Source organism: Gallus gallus, chromosome 1, assembly GCF_016699485.2.
Source record: "Gallus gallus isolate bGalGal1 chromosome 1, bGalGal1.mat.broiler.GRCg7b, whole genome shotgun sequence".
Classification (NCBI taxonomy): Eukaryota; Metazoa; Chordata; class Aves; order Galliformes; family Phasianidae; genus Gallus; species Gallus gallus.
The window spans coordinates 96183013-96208958 of record NC_052532.1 but is presented as its reverse complement, the minus strand read 5'-3'; the positions used below and the strand labels follow the sequence as shown (position 1 = coordinate 96208958).

The following is a 25946-nucleotide window of genomic DNA, read 5'->3' as shown; positions in this document are numbered from 1 at the left end:
CTGTGTGAATCAAGGATAATCAATTAGGTAGGGAGACAGTATGCCAGCACAGATGTCCTCAGTCAATTGCAGATAATCGAGTTCTTTGAAATTTCCAGAAGAGATTGTATTACTCCTGGGACACCCTTGACCTACCATCAGGAAAGGTTTCCCAGATAAGAAAAATAAAAGGATCATATCCTTCCCTTGTGCAGCAGTATATATTGCAGGCTATCTATAATCTTCAAAGGGTTAGGGTAATGCACTGAGAGCTGGATGCATACAGCAAGACACAGGAGCAGTGTCTTCCCCTCTGCTCCCAGTATGAAATCAAGAATTTATACCATGATATGGAACATATCCAGGCACTTAATACATAGTATTTTCCTATTAACTACACATTGTGGCTGCCCGTCAATAAGGGGATCAGTGACATCAGTAATTTCAGCAGACATTTTGCCCCACATACCTTTCCTGGGAATACCAGTAGCTTCAGAGAAACAAAACTTTTGAAAGATTAAGGAAAGGGAGAAGGACTTTCATTTCAATGCACACTTCTTTAACGTGGCAGTTGCAACATATTTTTCAGTATGTGAAAAAAAGTAATACTACATTTTTTTTTTTTCTTATGAGGGCTACAAGAAACACTTTTTCCATCAATGATTCAAATTTTACTAGTGTGGAATTTGAAAATTTCCAAAAAATAAGACAAAGTTAATAAGGCTTTTCCATGTTATTCAGCTTCAAATGTGTTGTTCAAAATTTTATAGAGCTGATAAAGGCTGTTAGTGGTAACAGTTCGTAAACAAAACTATCTTAATTTCCTTAAAAACACAACACAGCTCTTGAAACTAGAAGAACACTTTGGTAAGAAAAAACAAATCAACATTTTTTTTACTTAATTTCTCACTTCACAAAGGATAATTTTCATAGCCAAAAATGCTTATGACAACAAGGATTTGGGTTCAGAGGACTGTTTATAACTATGGCCTCCATATTCTCGTTCTTAGCAATATTATGAAGACAAGCTATACATTTGTTATTTTTTTTGTTCAAGGAGATATGGATAAGCAGTGATAAGCAATGACATCAAGAACTTGTTGCAGTGGAAAGGACATGCAGGCAGTGGAGTACTTCATCCAGGTGCACCTGGAAGATCTAAGGACAAAAGAATTCTCACTTTTGTAAGAAGCAGTTTTCTGATCGGGCCAGCAGATTACAAAAGTAGGAATTAGTTAATTGAAACAACTCCTAATACCACTGATACACACTACTGAAGGAGAAAGCAAAGGAAAAATGAGACAAATAGAAGAAGAGAAAAAAAAGATCGTATAATGAGACTATCAGGCAACAAAGATAAATGCAACATAACAGATATGCTAGAGTTAAATCATGTCTACATTGTACCCAGTGCTATGTAGCGCAGAGATAACCCAGCCAATCTTTATCTGGCTTGGGCTTTAGTAGTCAACCAGCTGTAACAGCATAGAGCTCACTATGGAATAATTCATATATGTGACTAACTTCTGTGGCTCTAGTTTAAATATATCCAGGTTTACTTGGCTATGCATTGCCTCATTTGTTTCATAAGTGAGAGAAATCACTCTCCACACAGATTCACTTTTTTATGGCACAGTTAAATTAAGGCAGTAAGCTCATAGCTTATTGAATAGCAGCATATAGTTTATAATTTTTGTTCCAATGAGCACTGTTCAAAGAAAACCTAAAAAGCAGTATTCTTTGTTTGCTTTCTGGAGTATTTGCATAGGGAGCTTCCATTTTTTCCAGCACAGTTGTGCCCCTTCCTATGGTAGTACTGTAAGCAAGAAAGAAGTCAGTTTGAGTACTCTGAGAGGGAAATGTTTGGCTATTTCTATTTCTAAGTACTGATTGAAAGTGTCATGCTTTCTCTATGTTACGGCAAATTGTTCATCCTACACGTCAGGCTGAAGAATCAAATGTGGAAAATGAATTATATTACATATATTAAATACATTTCCTAGAGTTTCAGTATCCTACCATATTAGTGAGCATCCTACTGCATTTAATGACCATACTGCATAATAATACTGCTCATTTCAATGCTTAAATATTGATGCATGAAGTTGGGCTATATAAAGCTTTTATCATGTTCTGTGTGGCATACACACACACAAAAAAAATCAAGATGTTTACATGTCCTTATTCTTCAGAATGAGAGAAATAAAAACGCTCAACTCTTTGGTTTGTAGATTGTGAGTTTTCAGGAACAGATGAGATGGTGAGTTTTATGCCAATGGCATTGATCAGCAGTAAATCTTGCAGGACTGATTTAATTGTTTTGGACCAGCTTGGACCACCCTTATTCTATTAAGGTGGTAATTGATTTCACTGTGATTATTTGCAGAGAAAAGCGCCATCCAGTGTGCAGACTCCTGCCCTTGCAAGCTACTGCCAGAAGACCATTCAGACAAAGATCACACTTCCTTTATAAGGTTAGTTGCTTTTCTAAGTATTCCGCAATGGTTTTACCCTTCTGTTTTGCATCAAAGCATTTTTTGTTTGTTTCTTCAGGAAACTTCCTAACACTGCTGTTAACCTATCTACAACACGAATATTAACATATATTCTGCCAATGTGTGACCTTCTATGAAGCACTGCAAGTTTCCTTTAGCCACGATGGCATTTTGAATAAAAGGCTGCTGGTATTGAGACAGTGCAAGTGATAAATGAAATGCCTATTAAGCCTTAATTGTAATTTATTATAAGCACGTGTAACAACGCCCATGTTCAGTACCATACAAAACAGGATTGGTTTCTATTAACACCTACCAACCTGCAAAGTTTAGATAGCAGTACAAATTAATACAGAAGAATGCTAAATAGAAAAATCAATGAACTTCATCCAAGTCTGCTGAACAATGAAAGGATTTTAATAATACAGTCGCAGCTCAATGCCTGGTACACGTTGCCCTCTTGTGGAACCTGGCATAAAGTGCAGGTTACTTTTTTTTTTTTTTAATTACGATTTTACACTGATATCTTAATGTCCGGAATGAAATGATTTATTAAATTCACCAGGAGAAGAGTTTACCATGAAAAGCACTGCCTATATTCTGTAACTGTTTAGATTTGACAAAGAAGTGTATGTAATTAACTCTCATAAATCAGGACTAAGTGCTGCAAGTTGTAGGGCCTTAGAATATTGGTCAGTGTTCATATGAGGGGGAAAAAAGAGAGAGAAAATAAGTATGATATAAAATTTTAGATCATTGTCAAAGGTTAAAAAAGAATTTCTAACTGTGCAAAAGGCTTTTGAATTTTTAGCTGTTTATTAGTGGAAGAGCGTGGCTTACCTTTCACCTATGATTGATATAACCTGCATCACGTATCGCATAAAAGGAATTCCTCAGATGTCTCATATTTCACTATAAAATCTTTTTTCAATACACAAGGTCTGCTCCAAAAGTAATGCCTTCTATTTTATGGCAGTAGAGGTTGAACCTTCCCACCAGTATTCTGTTAGATTTTGTTGCTGTGTGACAGATGGCAGCTGAGGGGCAGTCTGACAAAATGGTGTCTGACATGGAAGTGCATATGAAGCAAAGGTGCGTCACTGAACTCCTCCATGTGGAAAACATTGTAACCATTGACATTCATCAGTGGTTGTCGAATGTTTCTGAAGACCAAACAATGGATGTGAGCACAGTGAGGCTGTGGGTGGTGTATTTTAGCGGTGGGTCACCTAACAGTGGGTCACCCCCACTGGTGCAGGTTTTTAGGAGTGTGGCATGCAGACTCTTCTTCATCACTGGTGAAAATGCATAGCTAATGTTGGTGACTGACTGTATTGAAAAATGGTATTTTGTAATTGAGAATTTTCTCTATCAAACAGTGTTATCGTGCTTTTTGTAGCTGTTGTAGTTTTCAGGGAAATAAATGGGAGGCATTACTTTCGGAGCAACCCTTGTGTATTTAAGAGAAATAATTTCCTTAAGACCCATGCTGGGAAGCCTAAATTAAGCATTTTATCACACATTACAGAGCTAGAAAATAGATTTTAATGAAGTTAAAGGGATGGCTGAAAGTCAACTTTAAGGTTTAACTGTACGTTAATTTTCACAGCAAAAAAATCTGCTTATATAAGAATATGAATATATAAACTCCTGTAGAATTTATGTTAACTGAAGGTATGTTTAACAGAGTTACATAGTATTATATTCAGGGAAGTGTCAGATACCTCCAGGGAGTGCTTTTTTGTTTTTGTTTTGTCCAAGGGCTGTTTTTTTTTGTTTGTTTGTTTTGCTTGTTTTTACCATTTCAGTTCGATTTCAGACATTAGTCAGTTTAGTACAACACTTTTACCCTTGATCAAAGATTTCCATCTGTTGTGGACAAAGGTCAGATGTCCATGTTAATGTTATCAAGAATCTCTGATACTGCTGACAGCTAAGTGTCACTGATAGCTCTGCAGGATCTGATGGATTTGGTGTGACTGCTTTATTCTCCACCAGAGGTTTTAGTTAGTTTAGAAAAAGAGGCTGAAGGGAGGTTGTGATTAGCTAACACACTTCAGTTCACCCTGTCCCATAACCCTTGTCCAAGCGCTGGCACAAACTAAACATTCTACCTTGACTTGCCTGGATGGAATCAGTTCAAGGGGTGGGAGCTTCAATGTTTAACTGGCTGGATTGTCTCAGGAAAAAAATGTAAATTTACATGACATTTGAAACTTTCATTCTTTCAAATGAATTTGTTTATGAGGACTGCGAACAATTTGGGGCCACAATGTCACCAATAAATATTTGGATGAATGTAAGTCCTCAAAGTTTTGTTTTGTTTCTGGAAGCCCCTTGTTTATTCCATCTGCAGTTTTTGGCTATAGCTTCTGCCTGCACTATGGAAACAATGCTTAGTGATCATCCTATAAACTGAAGTTATGTTGTGTGATAAGGACCTAAACAACTTAGTATCCTCAGATCAATTTCTTCTAGCAGTTTTCTAGGATGAGGTCTGTATTTCTTGACCTCTTCTCTACTTTATAATTTTACCTAAAAAATCCCTTAAATCTAGTTCAGCACATTTTTAGTATTACATATGTGCTTACCTTTGTGCATGTTCATAGACAAATATGTACGTATTCTAACATATGCTTATACACTCTCAGAGGATTTTAATTACTTGAGTTATCCTTCCTTCATAGAAGTGCATTAATGCAAACAGCATTTTTTAAGTGTCATCATTTTATATCAGTAAATGTGCAACAAAACAGTTTAAATGTTACTAAAATAGGAAAAAAATGTGATGTTTATGTCAAGAAATTGGTAAGACAAAAACCTTTTTTTTTTTTTTTTTTTTTTAAGTTGCATGTCAGAGTTATTCCGACCAATTCTTAGAGCTAACTGACCATGTAGCTTTACAACTATTAGTGCTGGCTCAAGGGAAGTGGAAGTGATGCTTGGCAGAGAGCACTGGGGACAACACAACCATCTCTATTGTCAAAGGTGTCAATTTACTTTGAATTCACTGAAACGTGAAGCAATGCCACAGTTAGGTGACCTGGGTGAGTTGAGGCCTTAGTGGTTTGAGGTCAGTAAAATCCAAACCCACCTACATATATCACAAAGCATTTGGCTCACATGCTCACAAAGAGCAACAGTACTGAAAACAGCCCTTGCCCTTTTGACTAGATTCTGTAACTTTATTTATTATGAAGGAGCATCACATAGCAGAGCTGCTCTCAACACCTGAAAGGTATAGGGTCATGAAAATTTAGGAGCAATTATCGTAACATCTAAACCATGGATAAATGGAAAGGTATATTAAGGTGACTGCTTTTTTATGGCTGTTCAAAAGCAGACTTGTATATAGCTCTGGTAACTAGTAATATCCTGGTGGCAATTGCTCTCATTTCAAATGACAAAACATAGTTCTGATTTCTTACTTAGCCATTTACTCCTTTATCTTATCTACCTAGTAAATGACCTTGCAAAGAACCATTTACTATCTGGAGGCATGGAAGAACAACCAAGGCACTCAGTTCCTGGTGATTCCAAAAAATGTTTCATGCAAAGCAGAAAATCAACAGTATCAAAAACACTTTGTTAATGAAAAACTAGAGAAACATGAAAAACTGTGAAAACCAGTCTTCCATACATGGCATGTACACAGATGTCTTGCATTCAGAACAAAAATAAACCTATGGAAAATCTCTGCGGATTCTTTGCAAGCTAGATACAGGCGAATCAGAATTAGTTTAGGTGTCCAACAGCCTGATAGTTTGCTTAGTCAAAACTCTTATGACAAGAGTGGTATTAGAGTTTCCCGGAAGGGTAGACCTATCTTTGGGTTACTTCTGCAGAGGAGAAATAGGAAGTGTTAGATCTGCAGAAAATGAGGGGTGAAGAGGTCTGGTGTGAAATGCCTCAAGAAAAATGGAGGCAACATTCAACACTGCAGTCAGCGTGGGAAGAGGGTCCTAACCTCCTTCATGCCTACCAATCTCCGTCACTTCCTCACAGCTTTTGGTGAAAAATATTAAAAACTGCCACCACAGGAGCTTTGCATCACATAATTTTGTGATGGCTATGCAAGAGAAAATGGATATATCTCAGGAAATTTGCCTGCAAATCAAAGAAAAAGAAAGGATAAAAGATGGAACTATAAGTTCATGCTTAGAAAGCAAATGGTTAGTAAGGGTGATTAAGCCTGAATTAAAATAAAAATCATACTAGATGGGAATTTCATCACTGAAGCTCAGCAATGAAGTAACTCATGTGGTGTGTGAATTCATCCTCTGATTCTCACTGATAACTGAAGCAGTAATCAATTAAGTAAAGTGATGTTTACGTGGAACTTATGAAAACACATTATCCTTTGCTCTGATAACAACTCCTTAGCTCTTTACATCTTCAGAAAAACAAGTTTTCAAAGAGAACAAGAAAAAGTGGTTTCTGCTTACTATACATCACTGAATGATGATCACCCTTATACAAGCTGCTACTTGCTAGTCCCTTGAACTGACACAGTGATCAGCCCAAGGACTATTAAGAAAGTCTGCCAAAGGTCCCTTTGAGAACAAATAAAAGCCATTCTCTGTACACAAAGTACTTTCAGCTGGATACAACATTTCATGGGTCATGATCAATGTTTCATATCCCGATGAATTAAGACTAACAAATGTACTTCCTCACAAAGATGAATGGAAAAAGCTCCTTGTTCAATAGACCTTCCAGAGGCTGGATGTCTCAAAAGTTCACTAAAACAGCTTTTCTTCTATATTTTCTGGCGTGGTTTTTTTTCCTCATAGGAATCAATATGTTTTGAAACATTTTACCTTCAAGAGTTATTGTACTTAAGAAACATTAAATGAAGGACTGATCCTCAAAATACTTCCTAATCTATCTCTCCCAGACCCAACATTTTTTATGTCCAAAGATAAAAGAACACAACTTTGTGTTGGATCTCATTAACATTCAAAACATAGAGTCTTTTCTCATGGATTTATTTTTGGTATACAGAACTCAAAATATTTTTACTTAACATGCTTCATGAAGGGTGTGAAGGGGCAAGAGACCAAAACATTAGCCTTACTGGCATTCTTTGTACTTTCCAGCTAGTAAATGATTTATGTGATACTTCAGTCTTCTGCTGACTGTTCTTCATAGCAAATGCATATGCATAGCAAGTTCACAACTGAAATTAATGTAAATCTTCCTGTTCTGTTTGTTAAACCCAGTAAAAAAAAGGAGATTACATATCCTTAATCAAAAGGTTGATCACTTCTCTGTCACTTCTGGCTATCCACAGCTTCTACATCTTCTGCTCTTTACTGTTATCCCACTAACTCTTACATATCCACCAGACATGATGGATGAAAGAAGCCATGATCTTAGCTTAGGGTATTCCCCTCAAGTCCACACTCAGGAGCTTAGGAGGATTCTAGATGAAATGCCAAGTGTTGTAACCTCATTCAACATTTATTTACGCAGGCCTCAGAATGTAAATTCTAAACTAACAAGATTATTTATACAAGGTATGATCTATTTTATTCATTCACACTGAGGAAGCATTGAATACAGCGTGCCCTGCCCAATGCTCCATCTGCCCAGCAAGACCAGATACAGCTTCATTAACTTGTCAGCCTGTGTCACAGCCTTGGAAAATGAGACTGAGTGCAAGTCAAAGGAAGGGTGGCAGCAGGCTCTTCTGGCAGGATGCATCCCTCATTTTCACTATCCTCCCCCCAAGAGCTGGTTCAGCCTTCATGCCTTTTGACTGCCTTGTGGCTACAAGCACAGTCAGTCCAACGCTAAAAATTTTCTTTGCTATTCAGCCAGTACTTTGTCAGAATTCTACTTGACAGCAGCTGGGAGTGCAAAATTTATGTTTGTCTATGATGTTGAGAAGCCCTGAATCAGCTCTGTTTGAATAATCTCTCATGATGAAAAATTTACACCTCATGCTCTGCTTCCCTCCATTCTTTTTAATGTTCTTTTTCCCCATAGCGTTCTTCCTAATTGGATTTGGCAAAATCCCCAATTCCTGTTCCACCTTCTTTGTCATTGTTTTCAAAATAAATATCTAGCATCATGCTTCCACTTCAAGACCTTTATCCTTTATTTTTAGACTACTGGCTTTTAACATATGAGCCAACTCCCTAAGTGGTTTAAATCAATAGTGTTCCTTTAGAGTTGCTTTAATCACTTTCAAGAGACACCTATGCAATTTCTAGGAGCAAAGCCACAACCTGTGGAAGGAATGAGTTATACAAAATACAGCCATCAGCTGAGAAGTGCTGTGAGCATCTAGAGATGTCGGAATGTGCACAATCAGATAAAAACACTCAGCAAAGCAGAGAAATGGACTCTGAAATAAGAAAGGAAATCAAGTCATAGTCCCTTTTCCAGCTGCCTGCAAATCACCATTACCCCCCATTAAATACTGAGATCCAGCACACTGTGGCTGATGATAATGAGCAGCATGGACAACACATCAGAGCTTTACATGGGAAGGGAAGGCTCAGACAACCAACCCACCTCCTGGTACATAAAACCACCCTTAAATCAGAAGGGAAAACTACCACCGAATTTACACAGGAATTTTGTGGGCTTAGTTTAAAATGATTTTTTCTGTCCTGGAAGAAAGTCTGACCTTAAGGAAACACATAAAACAAGTTGTTTGTTCCAGCATGATATTTTAGGGGGAAAAAAAGTCAAGAAAAACAGTTACAGATGTTTGCAACCTACTGTAGGGACCCACATTAACAGTAGGTTGGACTTGATCTCCAGAAGTCCTTTCCAACCCCTGTGATTCTGTGATTTCCTTCAGTTTCCTGAATAGTTTTTCTGGATTTTATTTTGATCTTCATACAAATTGCTTCCATGAGCTTTATAAATGAATTGTCCATGATCGTGGTGAGTACTTCTGCCATAGCAGCAAGCAGAAGAAAAGAAAAACTAGCCAAGATACATACATATTTCTAAGCATGTTACTTGAATATGAGTGGCACCAAGACCCCAGGAAGTAGCTACAAACACCCCCACCTCTCCTGGCCTTTGGAATGGAAGAAATCCACATCTGTACTCAGCTGCTGTCCAACAGCTGCTTGGCCTGCCTTGTTGTGGCCTGCAGCCTGCCCTCTGGGGTGGCACAGCAGCGGGGGGGAGTTTGGAAAGTACTTTACATTTCTGCTTTTCTTCCCAAAATTGAACCACTCTTTAAGACAAAGAAATAGTCTGCACACTGTATTTCCACATTCATACTCCGAGACAATGGTAACCTGACCTTCACACACAGTATGTGATGTCTAGCAGCAGAGTTAGGGTTGAACATCAAAAATCTCATTTCCGATTACTGATCTATGAAATTCTCATAGGCAGCAGGAGAGTTTCGGAGAAGATAACAGATAACATCAAAAGAAATATCAGCAAAAAAACTAGGATATTTAATGAAGCATAAGAGATGTCTTTTACCTTTACTGCCAGATTCATGCGTCTGCAGAAAACGCTATTAACAATGGGAGAAGACTGTCGTTTATAAACAAAGAGTAGCACTTTATGTCTTCATACACTTATTAAAGAAGACAACAGTATTTACAGGGAAGGAAGTTACAAAATGTTTTTTTTTTTTATTAATGTCATGCTCGAAAAAGAAATAACATCTCTTAAAATGTGTATTTTGTCTATAAGCTACATATTTTGTCAAAACAATTTTTTTCTTGAATAACATTGCAAATGTTTCTGACAATTGAAAAGGGTACCAGTAATACGGATGTTAAAAAGCCTAAAATTCAACACGTTTTGGATATGCAGAGATTGAATGTAGATGCATTGCAGATGCCTTAGAGAGCCAGTGACATGAAAGTATTATTTGCATTCTGAAAATTAAATATATCTCACTGATTTTCATTGTCCATGTGGAAAAATGAAGAATAAAATTCAAAAAATGGTAAATCTATTAAATATATATTCTTACCAATAGCCAAACATAGCACTAAGAGCTATGTTTATTTACAGTAAACAGTTTTGCAACTGTAACATGGAATTAAGAAAATATTTAAGTGGCTTCAGAAAGTCAAAGAGTAACCTGAATTTGTGAAGTTGTATGTAGGAATTTCTTCCTAGATGTTGTTTATCCACAGCTGCTCTGGGCAGCTTGTTCCAGCACCTCACCACTTTCTTGGTAAAGAACTTCCCTCTGACTTGTAATCTAAATCTTCTTTCTAGTTTAAAACCATCCCCCCTTGTCCTGTCACTACCAACCCATGTAAAAAATTGATTTCCCTCATGTTTATAAACTCCCTTTAAGTACTGGAAGGCCACAATGAGGTCTCCCCACAGCCTTCTCTTTTCCAGGTTGAACAAGCCTAGTTTGTTCAGCCTATCTTCACAGGAGAGGTGCTCTAGACCTTGGATCACTCTTGTAGCCCTTGTGTGAACCATCTCCAAAAGCTCCACATGTTTCCTGTACTGGGGGCCCCAGACCTGGACGCTGTACTTTGCTGTATTGGAGGCCTCATGAGGGCAGAGTAGAGGAGGATAATCACCTTCCTCGCCCTGCTGGCTGCCTCTCCTCTGATGGAACCCAGGATACCATTGTTTTTCTGGGCTGCAAGCACACACTGCTGGCTCATGTTAAGTTTTTCATCAAACAGAACTTCTAAGTCTTTATCAACAGGACTGCTCTCAAAGAGGTTTTTCTCCCAGTTTGTGTACATATCTGGGATTATGTTGACCAAAGTGCAAAACCTTGCACTTTGTAGAACTTCATCAGGTTCACAAGGACCCACCTTTTGAGTTTATCAAGGTCCAAGGAAGGGACCCTTGTCTGAAAGACGATGATGAAATGATTGAAAGCACTGAAAAAAAAAGATTTATACTTTGAATTTACAGTCTTCTGCTACTAGCACACCATGGAGAAACTAAGACTCTTCAATTACTACTGACTGGGATAGGACAACGTAATGATTTAAATTTCTCACCATCTTCTCTGTTATCCTACCCAAAAAATTAAAAATGTATATATATTATTACATTTATCTTCTTTTCTTCCTTACTATTTTCCCTTTCCACCATCCCCTTGAGCAGTGTCTATTCTCACTTCTGGGTTGCTGTGAGAAAACCTGCTTATAGCACTGATCTTCCCTCCTGAAAGGATTATCAGAATTTGAGGTTCTAACAGTGAAAAAAAACAATAGATATGTGTATTATTAGAGCTGAGTTAACTCCAATAATTTGTAGCAGTAAACAAGTAATTAATTCCAAGTGAATCAGCTCATACAAGATGATGAGGTGGCCATTTCCGTACTGTTCTTCAAATGTGTTATTTAATAGGGAGGAAAAAGGATCAATCTCAACCTCTACATGTTTCTTCAGCTGCAGTCACTGGAAGAAATGTGTGTTGGGTGAGGAGGGAGAAAGGAATCATGGCCAGACAGCTTTATGCATTGGCATGGCTCCTTCTCTGTCTGCTGTTCTATAATACATCAGTCAGTTGTTATGAACAAAGGGCAAAATATCCCCTCCCTTTATCTTGTTCTCTTTCAGAGTTACATAATGTTTGTTTAAAGTGCCCTGCAAAACACATACTGTATGCTTGTTTGAACACACTGAACATTTTGCTCTAGAGCAGAACGCTGAAGAAAGGGTAGAACTGTACTCTTACAGATGGGTACTTTGGTCCCTCTCTCAGTGGAAATGTTCCCATTATCTGGGAAAAAGCATGAAAGCCTATTATTGTAGCAACATTAAAATGCATATCAGAGCAACCTTAAAGATATTTCAAGATGTAAATTGAATTCTTTTTTTTGTCTTTTTCCACCTCTCTACTAGTGGCAATTAAACAATCATTTCTTATTTCATTTTTTAAGCATGTGGAGAATTATCCAGATACCTGCTTAAAATTTTGAATCAAAAAGACAAAGCAATTAGGTATGCAAAAAGGAAAAGAGGAAGGATTTGAAATTACTGCATAGCAAACAGCAACTCTTCTTTTTGAGATGCAAATTCACACATGAAACAAATTTTTTCTGCAGTCAACTGGAAAAATAACAGAGCTATTTTGTTCCATTTCAATATACAGTTGAACTTATCTATCCATCAACTTTTACTACTGCATTTATAATGTATACAGGTTTGACAATTCAGAATAAGTATGTTTACTTCAATTTGAAAACAGCTAATCCTGTTTATCTGTGCAGAATTTGGATACATCTGGATGTTGAGAAGTTGTTATACAAGGAACAAAGAGAAAGCCAGATGATGAGTGTTATAAAATGTACTGTAAGAGGTACTTTTGGGTGACTGAACTCTGATCAAATCAACTGAATTTAATGGCTGCAAGAATATGTTTGCACAGATACGACTTACTGGACAAGGGCCTTCTGTGCAAACAGTAAGCAATATTCTTAGAGAGCTTGTGAACGCAACAAAAATGAGCACTTGGCCCTTGATGTCTACATACTACATATTTTTTCTTGGTTATAAGTTGCTTTACACCAGAAAATAAAAACATGAAAGAGATTACAGATAGAATAGTTTAAAACATAAATAAAGTTTATGTTTGATAGAGCAAGAAGGAGCAAATATCCCTCTCCATAAACAAAGTCACATTTTAAATCTATGTGGACCATCTGACAGAAAACAAAACAGTTTTTTTTTACTTCTTAAGTACACAAATTTAAATAGCAGCAGATAGGATTGTATTTTCCAGAAAGCAGGAAAAAAAAAAAAGACTGTGGGTTACAGTTCAAAGCTGAGCTGCCACAGAATGCTGCAATGCCTTCAGGGATGCTGCTGAAGCAGCTCTTTGAGGATGGGGTATTCCTTTACTGGAGGAAAGATGAAAACTTGTGTTATACTTGGATAAAATAAGTGTCTGAAATAAGATATTGCCATTTAATGTACTTCAAATGTTAAAATGTTAAAACTAAAAAAGAAGCATCAGCAAGTTTGCTGATGATACAAAGCTGGGAGGATTGGCTGACACACCAGAAAGCTGTGCTATCATTCAACAAGATCTGGACCGACTGGAGAGTTGGGCAGGGAGGAACATGATGAGGTTTAATAATAGCAAGTGTTGAGTTCTTGCAACTGGGAAGAATAACCACATGCATCAGTGCAAGTGAGGGGATCACCTGCTGGAGAGGAGTTCTGCAGAGAAGGACCTGGGGGTCCTGATGAATAACAGTTTGGTCATGAGCAAGCAGTGTGTCTTTGTGGCCAAGGCCAATGATATCCTGGGGTGCATAAAAAAAAAGTGTGGCCAGCAGGTCAAGAGAGGTGATCCTCTCCATCAACTCTGCCTGGTGAGGCCATATTTAGAATACTGTGTCAGTTCTGGGCTCCCCAGTTCAAAGAAGATTGGGATCTCATAGAAGGAGTCCAGCAGAGGACCACAAAGAAGGTAAAATGCCTGGAGCACCTCCCATATGAGGAACAGCTGAGTAACCCGGGTCTGTTCAGCCTGGGGAAAAGAGGACTTAGAAGGTATTTGATAAATGCTTATAAATATCTAAAGGGAGGTGGGAGGCAAATAGATGAGGCCTGGCTCTTCTTAGTGGTGTGTAGCAATAGGACAAGGAGTAATGCCCTAAAACTTGAACGTACAAATTTCCGTACTAACATGTGGAAGAGCTTCTTTATAGCAAGGAACAGGCTGCCCAGAGAGGTTGTGGAGTCTTCTTCTATGGAGATATTCAAGACTCATCTGGATGCCTACCTGTGAGACCTATTGTAGGTTGCCTGCTTTTGCAGGGAGTTGGACTCAATGATCTCTTGAGATCCCTTCCCAACCTCTGTGATTGTGTGAAATGTACACAAGCAAGATATGCTTCCTTCTCTTCAAAATAGAAAAGAACAGATTGATGATGTTATCTACAATTCAAAACATGCTGATGTTAGGAAAAACATCACGACCACTCTATCTTTTTAATGTCTTGTCACCTGCTACCTTTCACAAGCAAAAGAGACTTTTTTTTCTTCACAAATGCCCCTAATTCTTCTAGTAACCAGCAGAAACAAATTATATATATACACACATATCCAAGTCCAAAGAAAAGTGAAAGTGTAGAATCATCTAGGAGATACAATATACACCTTCCTTCCTTATCCCTCTTTCTTCTGGAGATCCGTGCTATCCTCTGCTGCTCAACATGACAACAGTTTAATGACATCGTTTCATCTCTTATGTAAAATAACCAGAAAATTTCTGGGCTCTGGTGTGACTGGTTTGAAACCTATGTTATTTAAATGGTTTTAAGTATCCTGCAAAGCAGCTTCAAAATAATATTTTGGGACTTCCACATGCATGAAGTGTATGTCTTTATAAAGAAAACAAAAATCTCGGCATGCCTTCATGGCAGGCAGCTCAGTGAATGTCACAAAAATTAGTAAAAACAGCTGATTTTATTATTTTTGAATGATTATGGACCTGATCCTTATTCAGCATTTCTTATTCAGTATTTCTTTTATTTCTTTCCCCTTGAATTTCCTCCTGTCTTTCAATTGCCTTTATTCTCCCAACATTTTCTCTTGCTTGTAGGGTAGCAAGAATAATAAATACTTCTACTGCTTCCACTTCTGTATTCAATTCTACCTCCACAGATTTACTAGAAATCTGTAAGTGGTTTCCACCCAGGAACACAGCACAGCCTAGTTTTCCAGATAAAATGCACTGTTGTCTCTAATACAGTCAGTGTTTTTCCTTCAGTTTGCCATGTCGAAAAGCATTGCAAACCTATACAAAATACATTAAAAATTGTACTGAAATGATATAATTTTTGTTCCAGAATTTCTCAGAGGACACAGAAGACTATGCTGCATCATAACTTCTGGTTAAACAACTTTCTCCACCTTACTGTTAAAGGCGACCCAACCTTGTTGGATTTAGACAACCGCCATTTATTTTATAATTAGTTTTAAAAGTCCCTATAATCACCTAATTATTCAAAAGTCAAGCATGACACAGACAATGTGAAATGTTCTAAAGCAAACAGTGCCTATTTATGGCAACAGATATAGTCCAAAGAACATCTGGATTCACTCCTGAAAAAAACACTGTCTCTTAAGTAAACAAAGAAAAGTGTAAAATCATGGGAACGTAATAAAAAATTTTACAGCTCTGCAAGTGAATTTATAGCCCACAAGAGCAGCTGTATTCAAGAATACGAAAGCCATCGCTTGTACTGAGTCTTCTGTTACTTTTGTTACAATTATTTCACAGTATCACATGCTTTTTCTTCATCTCATTCACAGCTTTTAATTTTTCAATCCTAAACCTAGTTTCTTCATCGCTTTGATGAAGTTGAAATTCAACAATTTAAACGCTAGATGGCAGGATAAGGACGGAGTAAAACTGCCGGAAAGACCACATGCAGGTAAGTCAGCCTACATGGAGCCTTCCAAAGATACCAGACAAAATATTTTACCTGGATTTTTTAAATTATTATTATTTCATTTTTTTCCCTATGAAAATTGTCAGTAGTTATATAAATATGTATTTTTACTTTGCCAGAAAGAAAATTTGGAATCAGTGGGGTAGGTTCCTGGCCTAGGTACATTTGGTGCACCAGTGGCGTAGCTTCCTCCCCAGCAGCACCCATGTGGGGATGCAGCAGCACCCGGCATCCATGGAGACAGCTCCTGAAGGAAAATTACATCAACTGCAAGGGTCTAAGAAGAAAGAGACTAAGAACTGTATGTAGAGTGTAGGGTTCAGTCTGAAGCATGGCTAAAATATTCCTTGAACTTGTCAGGAATCCTATGGTAGGATACACGGAAACAATACTTGGACACTAAGTACTTGAAATGAATACAGAAATGAATAGAGGGGTTAAAAAGACCTCTTCTGAAATTTATAATTGCTCCTTGTAATCAATATTAACTGAATTAAGAGACTACTAGATAACTTGTCTCACCTGATCAGCTGCATGCATGAGAGAATACAGCTCACAAATGCACCTAAACAAATTAAATAAAAGTTGTATTGCCACTGAAAGCAATCAAGATACCACTTTGATCACAACCAGGATCACAGGTTCCAGGAACGCTCCATGTCTTTGACAAACCACTCTGCACCACCTCACGGGAACAGCTCACATTTTGCTTAAGTGTATTAAGATGCATTGCTTATCTAAAAAGTTGCACAGTGCAGCAAACATGACAATGGTACTACCAAAACTTTTGAGAGGTTGCGGCAAATTTCACTGTGGCTGCACTTCAAATCTGCCTTTAATCCTTGCATGCGTGGTAGCCAAATGGTTTGCATGAGTACAGCATTTCATCCTTTACAGTCTAGATATGTATCATATAAAAAGCAGTATGTAGAGACATTTTCTCATTAGGAATGCTCTGATCATACAATATAATAAAACAAAAGGCAGGTATCTTATGAACTAAGGCAACAACTGGTCAGTAGAGGGCTACTGAGCTAGGGGAAGGCCAGCAGCTGTTCCAGCTGCCTCACTTCGTACAGAGAAGCCAACACGCTTACTCAAATGGCACACAAACCCAAGAAAAATGGGTACCATTTATAATCAGACATGCTATCTTTTGAACTGAACTCATGTTACATTATACCAGGCTTGTTACCTAGTATATATAATATTTCAGGCTTCATGATGATTCACAGGCTGGAGATTGATACTATGGGAGAATGAGATTGTATTATCTTCAGAGTTAACATACAAGCATGCAAACTACCAATAGACAAAGGGAGAGGAAGGGGAAAGTGGAAAGATGAAGGAGGCAAGTGGGAAAGGAAAGGGGAGGGAAAATGGCAAGGCAAGGCAAAGTAAGGGGGAACACCACTCCATATACACTTCTCACTGTCTGTTTTGTTGTTCCAATCTCTCTTCATTCATGGCTTTACCATTTTTCTCATTCTTCAGATGATGCACTTAACTACAATGAAGGTGTAATTTCAGGCCAGACTGGTGGAAATAGGAAGAGTATGGCTGGACTTCCAGCTCCAGTTTCTCCTAGGTTCCTAAACCTGACATTCTGCAGCTGACATATGATTGAAACTGCAAAGGATTTGTTAGCTTTGCAGTTCCTCTTTTGACAATTCCCCCTGGGCAGCCTAAACAGATAGAAGGGGGAAAACCTCCAAAACCTTCCAAAAGTGTCTAGGAAAGCTGGGAGAAAGTCATAATCAGATTACTGTATCCCAAAAGATTCATGGCTGCCTTTTTTGTTTGTTTGCTTCCTCGCAGCTGCCTGTACTCACAGTATGAGGCTAAATCCAGAAGAAAAAAAAAGGCACAGTAAGTTGATACACATTTCCTTCTGTAGTTGGTCATAGCTGAGCTATATAAACCTTTACTACTATGTTTTGATATTGCACAGGTGTCTTAGTTTCAGTTGGGATGCAACCGTTTTCTTCAGAGTATTTGGTATGATGCTATCTTTTTGTTCTAGGAGAAAAACAGTGTTGACAACACACCAGTGTTTATAGCTGCTGCTAAGCACTGTTGTACAGAGGCAAGGCCATTTGCAGGAGTTGTGAGGGAACAGAAATAGGACAACTGACTTAAACTGGCCAAAGGGATATTCCATACCGTATGACATCATGCAGAAGGAGTTTTGAAGGGGATGGGAGTTCATCTCTCTCTCTCTCTCTTCCACTGTCTGGACACCTAGCTGGGCATCAGTTGAGAGGTGGTGAGCAACTGTTTGTTGTATACATTCATATATCTATGTATACATGTATAGACAAGGAAAAGGATAATAGTAATGACTATATCTTAGTAAATAGTTTTATTTCAACCCACAAGTTCTACTTTGTGAGCTTTTTTTATTCTCTGTCCCATTCCACTGGGAAATGGGGAACGAGCAAATGACAGTGTGGTGCTCAGTCACCTGCTGGGTGAAACCCCTAATCAGGCCAACCATATAGTTCAAGTTGACCCTTCACACACTTCAAATTAAAACAAGGAGATATTGGAAACATCAAAGTCTCGTAATTACAACTATAATGACAATATCTGCTTGCTTTCTCTGGGATTACTTAGCTGTATGACAATAAAAACTGAACTACAACAAAAGTTATAGAAGGGGGAAGTGATACTCAAAATCCTCAAAATCGAGTAGGTTATGGACAGCTTAATTTTTTTTTTAATCACTCTTTTCCTATACCTCATCTTATATGAGAAAGTATTTATGTGTACACCCAGGAAACAATCTCACTGCTTTCTTTCAACCCTTGCTTTGTTGCACACACACACCACTGTGAGGGTTATTTCACAGCTTCTCATATTGCTCCTAGCTGTTTCAGAAACCTTATGCTCTTTTCAACCTCAGATTCCAGTCACTTTCAAGCAGATACAGAATGTGGCAGACTTTTATAATGTTTCTGCATTGTGTAGCACAGAGATACCATCACACAAGTAATACATACTAGAAATAATAGAAATTAAACACAATGAAACTTAAAAACACTTCAAATTATAAAGGTTATTCTACCAAAACAATTTTTAAAGTACTTCATCCTAATTTTCCAAAGAAGAAAAAAATCAAATCTGTTGCTACTGTAGTCAGCTGGCATAAGGTTCCAGATAGACCCAAACAGAAAGCCTGAGTGCTATATAGATGGACCAAAATATGACAATGGCTAAAGATCACTATCAAAAAACATTGGGAACACACTGATGCCCACAGTATTTATGTACATATACATCTGCTAAATTCCCAAAACTTCACATTTGACTGAGTATAATACCCTCTCAAATGTGGAAATACCAGCTCTCTAGAACGTTGACTGGATTAATAACAGTAATAGCTAAGAAAAGATTACTCAAGAATGGCAAAAACTACTCTCAGTCAGCTTTAACACAGAAGCAATAGAGCAGCAAAAGTAGTTGGCAGCAGGTGGCATATTCATAGATTCTGAAATACAGTCTTTCTCAAAAGCCAGTGAAACCATTGTGCTTATTACCACAAGACTGAGAAGAAGCTAAAATTTTATATGCTTTTAAAAAAAACATTTAGACAAACTTATGGATAACCCTCTCCTCCCCCAAAAGGCTATTGAAGTGAAAATCGCTGCTTTGGGCTTTAGAAATCCCTTGTAAATTCATAGAGAAGTGGGTCTCCCTTGTTGTTATATTGTATATGTATTTTTTACTGGTCCTTTTAGGATTTGAGGTGACAAGACATATGGATCATTGATCTGATCATGATTGTCCTGTGATAGCCTTGTCTATACTCTTGTTAAGTTTCAGGGTGTTCTGATGACTGACATGTTGACCCAGAACAATATTACCTAGTTAAAGAAACAACTTCACTTTTGTTTATTATAAAGAGAAGACTTAAGTTCTAAGTCCAGTGGCATCCCTAGTTAATTAGAAAGTTTAACAAAATCACTAGTTCTCCTCAATTTTCCTGCATTTCTTTGTGTATTCAGTTTAGGGCTAGGTCCTAACTGAATAAAATTACTGATGAACTCAGTACTCTAACCATGGGTAAAAACATGTCATCCTCACTAATAATGAGCACAGATTGAAACCATTTTAGTTATATTAAACTAAATAATATTTATTTAGTAGTAAAACATTATTGTAAATAATCAAGCAAACAAGCATTTGTAAATGTATGAGTTAGTTCAGATTATTTTTATTTTACCTTTCTGAACAGAGAAAGAATAGTTTCCAGTCATAAGTTACAGCTGAAACCGTCAGCAGTTTCTGTCTTAATGAAATTACTTCCTAGCTACATACAGGAGCTTTTCTGGTTTATTTGAAAAGAAACATCTTGTCACTGATAGTTACAGAAACTGCTTACAGCCACCGGCTTTGTAAAAAATTTCAGGCCCAATTAAACTTCTAGAGCAGTCTCTATAAATAAAAGCAATAAAAATCTAAATCCCCTGGAAAACCCTGTATATTACTCTCTGACAGGGGAATTCAGACAGTTAGATCCTCTGGCGCTGCTGCTGATAAACAACAGCTTAAACTGATGAGTGACGTTGGGGCCAGCTTGGCCATGGAGCAGTCAGATACAAACAGCAGCAAAAGCTCTGTGGTCAACAACATCCTCTGCAGTTTGTTCAAGTGAGCACACGAGCACTGGCAGTTTACTCTGACATGCTAGCCTGACACACCTAGAGTAGAGGATGTGCTTCTCTCTTTCCTCCTTACTCTGAGGACATGAATTGCAGAGTTCCAAAGAACACAGTCAAGAATGAAGTTCAACAAAGCCAAGTGCAAGGTCCTGCACCTGGGTCAGTGCACTCCCAAACACAGATACAGGTTAGGAGGAGGATGGCTTGAGAGCAACCCTCAGGAGAAGGATTTGGCAATGTCAGAGGATGAAAGACTCAACATGAGCCAACAATGTGTTCTTGCAGCCCAGAAGGCCAACTGTACCCTGGGCTGCATCAAGCGAAGTGTGACCAGGAGGTTCAGGGAGGTGATTCTGCCCTTCTTGTGAGGCCCCACCTGCATCCAGTTCTGGAGCCCCCAACACAAAATGGACATGGAGCTGTTGGAGTGGGTCCAGAGGAGGGCCATGGAGATGATCTGAGGGCTGGAGCACCTCCCCTGCAAGGACAGGTTGAGAGAACCAGGGTTCTTTAGCCTAGAGAAGAGAAGGCTCTGGGGGGACCTTATAGCAGCCTTCCAGTACCTGGAGGGAGCCTACAGGAAATGTGGGGAGGGATTTTTTATAAGGGCATGTAGCAACAGGATGAGGGGAAATTGTTTTAAACTAGAAGAGTATAGATTTAGATTAGATATCAGGAAGAAATTCTTTTCTGTGAGGGTGGTGAGACACTGGAACAGGTTGCCCAGTGAGGTTGTGGATGCCCCCTCCCTGGAAGGATTCAAGGCCAGGCTAGATGGGGCTTTGAGCAACCTGGTCTAGAGGGAGCTGTCCCTGCCTATAGCAGAGGGTTGGAACTAGATGATCTTAAGAGTCCCTTCCAAACCAAACCATCCTATAATTCTATGATTTATTATTATTTTTTTAACCTTAAGTCACTTCCTTGCCACTCCATAAAGGTTTGCCTATGAGTATCTGCTGCAACCATATGCACATTTGACTTTGTTTGTTTTGCATTTGTTTTGTGTATTAGAAATTTCTGTGAATGGATTTATCACACAAGTAAATTATACAGATTATACAAGTTCTTCTTATAATTATAGGTAAGAAGGGAACGAGTCACAGCTATTCTGAGGCACTACCAGGTCTTTCTTAACACCTAGGTTGAGACATTGCAAGGTAGCATTAATAGGTTAGCTTGTAATTAGGTTCATGAGCCTTGAAATATTGAAAGAAAGACATCTGGCCCTGGAAAGCAATTTTAGATAATCTGAAGCAGTTTATAAAATACATCAAAGTGTGGATTCTGCTAAAACTTTTATTTCCTGTGATTCTGAGTGATTCTGGGAGTTTAAGAGAATGGAACTGTTTGAAGGGAGAAAGACAATACGCATATCATGAGATAAGGAAGAATCACTTCTGCTGAAGTCAGAGCTGGGATCCCAGGGCTGGACATATCGTCCAGAAGGCACTGGGACCCCCATCTCCAGACATTCTGCTCTGCAGCATTTACCCACCAATACATCATTCAGTAGCATCATATCACGTCAGTCATCCCAGTACAATTGCTGTGAACATTCAAATACTAATTGAACTTTAATAGTTGTACTAACACTGTCCCTAAACAGAAAAAACAAGGGGACAGAAAGCTAACACTGCCATTTTGCAAGCACGAAACACTTATGAGTAGTACATCCTCCAGTTTTTTTGCCAGAAATTGAGGAAAGAACAAAATGCTGTGGGCAGATTGATTGAGTTTCAGTCTAAAATTCTAACTAGTGGTATCACTACCACAGTGAAGGTACTCATGCCTTTGTTCTCCTAGAGAGGTCAGTGTGCAGTGTCACTTCTTTCCCAATGAATGCTTCAAAAAGCAATCGTCTCTCTCATTTACAGAGATTTCTCTCTACTGGGCTGATGGTAAAGGACCTCCACATAGTCCAGGCTACCTATATTTTCCTCTCTCTCTCCCTAGAAAATATCTTCTTTTCACAAGTGCATGCTGCCATCCAACATATTTAAGTTTGAACTGATGTAAAGAAAAGTAATATTTTTTTCTTGCATATCTCCAGGAAAAATTACAGCTGCTAGTCTAGCCTAATCATTTTATTGAATCATTAACAGCATGCTGTAACCTTGAGAGTTAAGACTCCTAGTAAAACAGTAAGGTATTCTGATGTTTTGTTCACATTCGCTTACACATTATAGCATTAATTAACAAAAATCATTAAAATAAATCTAAACTGATATAAAGCTTGCAACAGAGTAAATACTCTTATTGCATCAAATATGCAGAATAAGAATCTGTACATGCAGGACCACAGAGTTTGAAAAGAAGATCAAACAACTAGATACTCTTTCATCCACCACTAGAATGCAGTATAACCATATTTTAATAATTTAGAAATAACTATTCAAGACAGAATTCTGGACTATTTAGAGTGGACTCCAAGGGAGGGAAAAAAGAGGACATTTGTCTGATTACTATATGAAGTACTTGTGACACTGAATGCCCCTGCAGGAAAGTAAAATTAAAGAGAAATTTGAACTTGAAGAAAAGGCATCACGTAAGATGCTTTACTCATGATTAAAGCAGATAACTGGTATGTTTCCTTGTTCACAATTACCAAGCAAAATATGAGACAAGCACAGGAAACTTGCCGCTATTCTGTTTTGCATACACAAAGTGTTTAACTACAGTTTTTGAAGTCTTCTACAGTCTTTGTAAGTTTTTTTACAAATGTATGAGCTGTGTGCATACACTCATAATAAAAAAGGTAATAATACAACCCTAAATTACAATGGAAAAAACATTTTCCAGATTGGATTTTGGGCTAGATTAGTGGTTAAGACAAAAAATGATGGCAAGTCTTGCAACATATATATTGTGACAGTGAATTTCATGAATATGTCTTGAACAAGAAGTGGCAAATCTCATCTTCATCTGTAGAGTCAATGAATCCATACTCTTCCTGACCCTTAAGCACTAAACTTGTCCTAATTATTTCAGTCATAAAAGGGTAATGTTCTTCACTGAGTTTTCATTAAGAAGGTAAGTCAGAAGGCTTAGATTCTCTCATAATTCAAATATCACAACAAGATTATTTGTGGTATTAACACTTAACATTTACACCCCACATTCATCAATTACTTTTCAAACATTAACCAAGAAGACAGATTGATATGTGATTCTTTCTATTTGCCTCCCTTCCAGACTAGAAACTCAATCCAGGGAAGTGACAAACACAATCCATGTCAAATTTGGAAATGCTACTTTCCCTAGTTTTTTCCTTCCACCTGAAACAATCACATCACACATGAATTGTCTCAGGAGACAGTGATAGTGAATACAGTGATTTAGTTTTTAGAATATATTTACTACTTTGAAATAATTACTTTGTATTCTAATCCCCATAAAAACAGCTTAAAAGTTTTGAATATTATTGAGGTATTTCTAAATGAAATTATTTCTTCTATATACATTTAATAATTTGTACCATTTGCATCATGCTCATACATACAATGTACTTCTCTTACATAAATACATATGCTTGTTTTCCTTACATCTGTTCATGGGAGCACATTTCAAAAATTGATGTTTTGTAGAATATTGTCCTTCTTCTCAGTCCTGATTTATACTTGTGGTAGATCTGAAGTCCCATTGTTACTATGAATACTTCTGAGCTCCTCTGAATATTTTTTTTTTTCTTTCTTCCACAAGACAACATTTATACTTGCTTTTCTTAATTTAACTCTCAGTAGTTGTGAAGACTGCTGACTAAACCTTTGGCAAAAGACTTTGGCAAGATGTCACTGAAATTCACATATTCATAAAGGATTGGTATACATATTGCCTAAGAGAGTTTACAGGACCTCCTGGACAGAGGGGTCATCACTAGAAATAGTTTAGATTAGGCTGGGTAAACATACCCACACACAGTCATTTCATGTCTGTCTCTACTATCATGAGGCATATATTGCCAAATCAGTAGCACATATATATATACTTTTTAAATATGGAAATTTTTGCAGGAAAATACACATTCCTATTCAAGTGTAAGAACAAACGCTGGCAAGGTCAATACCTAAGGTTCTCTATGTCAAATTATTACCTGAGGATAAAGCTAGAAACAAGGCAATACACCTAACAGGGAAGAAGTAAAACAAAGGTTATCTGGGAGTTCATCCCAGGCTTTACAGCTCCCACCAAATCTTTTGGTAAGCTTGCTGTGTTTTGAGGAGGCAGAGGACACGTATCCTTTGCAAATTAATGTATTTCAAAATTTATTTTCTACAGTAATAATAAAATACATTGTCTTGAAGCAGCAATACTGTGATTCTCGCATTCCCCTCCCTCCCTCCAAGAAGCAGTCTTTATACAGGAAATGAATGTAGAAGACAGCACCATGCATCATGACAAGCAGTTTAAATGATACAGAAATAGAATGTAGTGTGGCTGGCATTATTCCAGTCTTCTTGGCCACTTCACAACTCTCACATACAATGATATGATGTATTAAACTTGTCTCAGTATCTTCTACACATAATTCTTATTTAAGTGGGGCCTAAACAATACCTATTGGATGAGACAGATGATGAATGAAGAAGTTTGAATTTCAAGCTAAATTCCACAATTTAGTTATCTGCCATATGTTTTCATCCTCTCAATTTTATGTAGTCTTGAAAACTAAGTAGAAATGTAGGCTTCTAAAATAATGGAATGTGTCACTGCCTTGCAGCATCTGTACTATACTTCTTGAATTCTAAAGTGAAAATATCAGTGTGATTATTCTAAATTTATATGAATTCCAAGATATTTACCATGTATATGTGGAAGAGTTCGGAATGTTCATCTACTTGTATTTTTTTAATACATTCAGATCCCACTTCAAATCTCATAAAAATTAAAGATCACAAAGGAACTAACAGTGATCTCTAAAATAGCATGCTTCTTTCCCACAGTGGAAGAAGAAAAATCTACTTCCTATATGCTTATAATGTGAATTTTAAAGATATCACTTTCCATTCTTTTTCCCCCTAAATCTATGACTGCATGTCTATGCAAGTTTTTAAAATGAAATTCATTCAGAAACAAAGTAAAATTTTAAACAAATGTTGTTGAATTGTTTAAGTGAAGACTATGAGTACAGCAAAACACCCCTTTCCACCACAGGCCATAGTAACTGCAACACCATTACTAGTAATCTTAACATTCTGTAAGCACACAAACATTTCTACTTAGATTTAGAAAGATTCCACATTTGCATTTCCAAATTCAGGATCACAGCTTTAACAGTCACATTATTGTGAACACAAGGTGTACCCCAATTTCAGTCTTGTCTTCACTTTTCCCTGGGGAAGGTTCACACCCAGCACCAGTTTTAGTTGAACTTCAGGTAACATTGTTTCTCCTTTAAATTCAGGAGCTCCAGAACTGGCTACAATGGCATT

At 37.6% G+C, this 25946-nt stretch overlaps 1 protein-coding gene and 1 long non-coding RNA gene across 4 annotated transcripts in view; one reads left to right on the top strand and one right to left on the bottom strand.

Annotated features, from left to right (window-relative positions):
• The window catches only part of LOC121107710, a 50228-nt gene extending 32279 nt beyond the window's left edge, over nt 1-17949 (top strand). The window contains exons 2-4 of the long non-coding RNA XR_005842057.2: nt 2366-2453; nt 15714-15835; nt 17672-17949. This is a non-coding gene — a long non-coding RNA (uncharacterized LOC121107710). The remainder of the gene's footprint in view (nt 1-2365; nt 2454-15713; nt 15836-17671) is intronic.
• The window catches only part of ROBO1 (roundabout guidance receptor 1), a 707723-nt gene that overhangs the window by 550762 nt on the left and 131015 nt on the right, over nt 1-25946 (bottom strand). The gene's annotated exons all lie outside the window — the stretch shown is intronic.